Source organism: Mizuhopecten yessoensis, unplaced genomic scaffold, assembly GCF_002113885.1.
Source record: "Mizuhopecten yessoensis strain PY_sf001 unplaced genomic scaffold, ASM211388v2 hete_36133240, whole genome shotgun sequence".
Classification (NCBI taxonomy): domain Eukaryota; kingdom Metazoa; phylum Mollusca; class Bivalvia; order Pectinida; family Pectinidae; genus Mizuhopecten; species Mizuhopecten yessoensis.
Window position 1 is genome coordinate 1 of NW_018484512.1, and position 3,308 is coordinate 3,308.

Consider the following 3,308-nt stretch of genomic DNA (forward strand, 5'->3'; position numbering starts at 1 on the left):
TTTTTTATGCAGATTCCACGCCGAATTTCAACTGAATGACAATTCTAAACAACCATTCTGGTTCACGCCGTCTCAGTTTGCTGGAAGACTTGTTATAGAGGCAGACGGGTCTCATGTTGACTTCTTCCACGTGACCGTCCCCTCCGATAAATCCTTAAACGTTGGTAAGGTGTAAAGCTGTACATTGAATACAATGGATTGCATCACTAAGATATAAATTGTGCATTTTTTTATATCCTTATCATGATGATCAATGATATCAGTCAGAAATTTTCTTGATGTAGCATGAGAAAGCTGACATTTGGTCTGAAAGTAAAATTTAGCAGACACATTTTAGTTGTGTAGATAGCCCGAGTTTCTTTAGAACCTGACACCAAACATAGGCATTTTGACAAATAGATGTCCACACCAGACTACTTGTAAAAATGTCTAAGTCTGGTGTCAAGGCCAGAGGAAACTCGGGCTTGCTGTGTAGACAGTTTTGGTACTCCTGTTTCACGCATATTGTGTTGTTAACTCTCTTGTTTTACTCTATTGTATTACTTAATTAGTTTACAGGAGTCCAAGTTTGCTTACGCGTCTCATATATTCAGTTGAAACATCTTTTTTCCTTTAGACATGGAATGGACGTCTGACACTGGCATTGATGGAAATGATGAAACTTTGACAGTTGAGATCGGTTACATGAAGCAGATGGAGTTATCCTCCCTTGAACCATCCTCTACTTTCCCTCGAGCATCCTGTGGTAAAGAATCAAGTATGACGATACCAAATATTCAATGGGAACAAGAAATATCGCACCACACTGCAGAATTACAGCTTCAGAAAGCCTTCTTCCCATTTAAACAGGTTCGTTACTTATTTCCTTTTTACCAGTGAAGAATAAAAAGTTATGATGGAAAGAAGAAGGATTTTTTCTACTGTGACAAATAAGAAAAATAATGCAAAGATAAGCAAGTGAAATATTTTCCATATTTTACTCGTGCTTCGCACTCGTGAACAAATATCACCCAGTCGTGAAATATAACCATTTATTGATCAAGAAACCAAGAATATCCTCTGAGAACTTCGGACTTGAATATTACCATACTAACGAGGAATTTCTTTACCTCATGAACTTGACTTATAAAGCTGGCGTCATCGTTGAAGTAGAAGATGTTTTCTCTTCCAGAACAACCGTTCTTTTTTGCAATATCCTTTCTCAGGTCTTCATGTAAATCTTTATTTGTGTTCTTCCCTTTTCACAAATTTTGATTCCATGCCATGACTTTGTTCACCCTTCAGTATTCTGTAAAATACACAACATCCAATTTTCTTTTTGTTTCAAAATATTGATATAAATTTTGAATAGAAATCAATATCACGAGAGTGGTCATTTGCAATTGTATTTCACATTAACTATCTTTTTTTTTTACTTATTTTTTTACTTCATCAATAAATTCCTATGAACACATTTGCTATTACACATATATATATATGTATGTAAGAAGTATGTAGCAATGTACAGTCAAGAGATTTTCGATAGAAGGAACATCTATTTTTGATATTATTTATTTCTCAAAAAGTGTACCACATATAATATGATTCAGGTCGAGTATTACAACATAAGTGAGGCACTTTCAAGAGCTGCTGTAGAGAAAAAGTACGTGCACAGCATCGTCCTCTGGGGTGCTCTAGATGATCAATCCTGCTGAGGTACAGTATACTGTATATCGCTCTCATATTGAACTAAGTGGCGTGTATAACCAAATTATATAGCATATTGTGAATCTGTAGTAATAAGTACAAAATTCAACAAAATAATTTGAATTGTGTAAATGTGAACTGCACCCGTCAAGTAGAACAACAAAAGTATGATAAAACAAATCATCCGGTTTACTTCATTTATCACTTTATTCCGTATCACATTATCGTAAATAATGTGAAACACCAGTATTTTCTTTATTCCAATTAATAAAAATATCACGTTAACATCGTAGGTTCGGGACGGACTTTACGGGAGGGTCCTCTCGCTAGTCCGTCCGTCATCAGCCTCCTAAAGGACCGGTTCGTTAGCAGCTGGACCCTCCTGGAGGATCTCCACCGTCAGCAGGAGTCGGAGGATATGGAGGTCGTTACCAGGGCAACACTGGCTCTTAGAGCCTACTCGTATGTGTTCACGTTTAGAACTCTGTTTTACTATTTACTATCGTTTATTTTAACACAGATCTATTTCTTGTTATCAAGAAATTCTGTAAAATAGTATACGACGCCCCAATATATATACACGATCATGTCTCCTAAAATCATCTTTCATTTATATTATATACATTTTTGGGTACGTTCAAATTGAATATTAACATTTTGGTTAACAAAATGCCGTCCTCAAGTTATGTTATCGCTTATTTTTGTTAATGACGATATCGTGCGCTCATTGTGATTATTCATAGTTCAAAGTTGATAGGTCTCGAGGTGAATGTACATTGGGTATTTCGCTCACAAAATCCCAGAATTGAAAAATACTATATTGCACGATACATGCTATTGTCTTCCTATATACATGCACTTAACATAAACAAAACAGATCGGTAAAACGTGTGTAGGGATGTGTGGACAACAAGTATATCTCATACTAGAGTATCAACGTTTCTTGGGGATATACCAGATGTTCTTCGCGAGAAGCAATAAAATACAATCTATAACTTAATTCTTGGTCATTTCTACATATTATGAGTATGAATCAGATTTAATTCGTTTATTGCTCCGTTTTGTTTTCCGTGTCATTTCAGATTTCCAGTGGAAATTATCATCTATAACTGGGAAGAAAAAATTATATTTCATGAAAATCTCAACACAATATTTGAAGAGTCTTACAATGCAGAAAACAAAGAATATCCGGATTACTACGACTATTGGTCAGTAAGATTTACTACTCTTAAATAAATAAATAAGTACTTTCATATAGCTAGGGGCTGTTTGAAAAAGAAGTGACCGCTTTAAACAGTATATGGTAGACGACCATATGCTTTTGTTTTTTGTTTTTTTGTTTTTTTGTTTTTTGTTTTTATTTCATTTTCACTGATTATTACCGCTTCACCTTCATTTAAAATATACAAAAAGTACATATAAAAGCATTATTAAAATCAGTCTGCAGTGAGATGAAGTTGAATCCCTTATAATGTATACACTGTTAATTATTTAATGTTAGAATTCACGTGTACTTATTTTCGTTATAATGTTTGAATCACGAATGGAATGGTAATACAAACATATAAGCGTTGTACATAAGTGAATTGTTACAATATAAGCGATGTACAATAAATCAATTA

At 34.3% G+C, this 3,308-nt stretch overlaps 1 long non-coding RNA gene across 1 annotated transcript; it reads left to right on the top strand.

Annotated features, from left to right (window-relative positions):
• Positions 1–17: 17 nt before the first annotated feature.
• Positions 18–2,889, top strand: LOC110444494. Its single transcript, XR_002462252.1, has 5 exons — positions 18–164; positions 617–849; positions 1,590–1,695; positions 1,980–2,148; positions 2,769–2,889. It is a non-coding gene; the product is annotated as an uncharacterized LOC110444494 (long non-coding RNA).
• Positions 2,890–3,308: the final 419 nt, after the last annotated feature.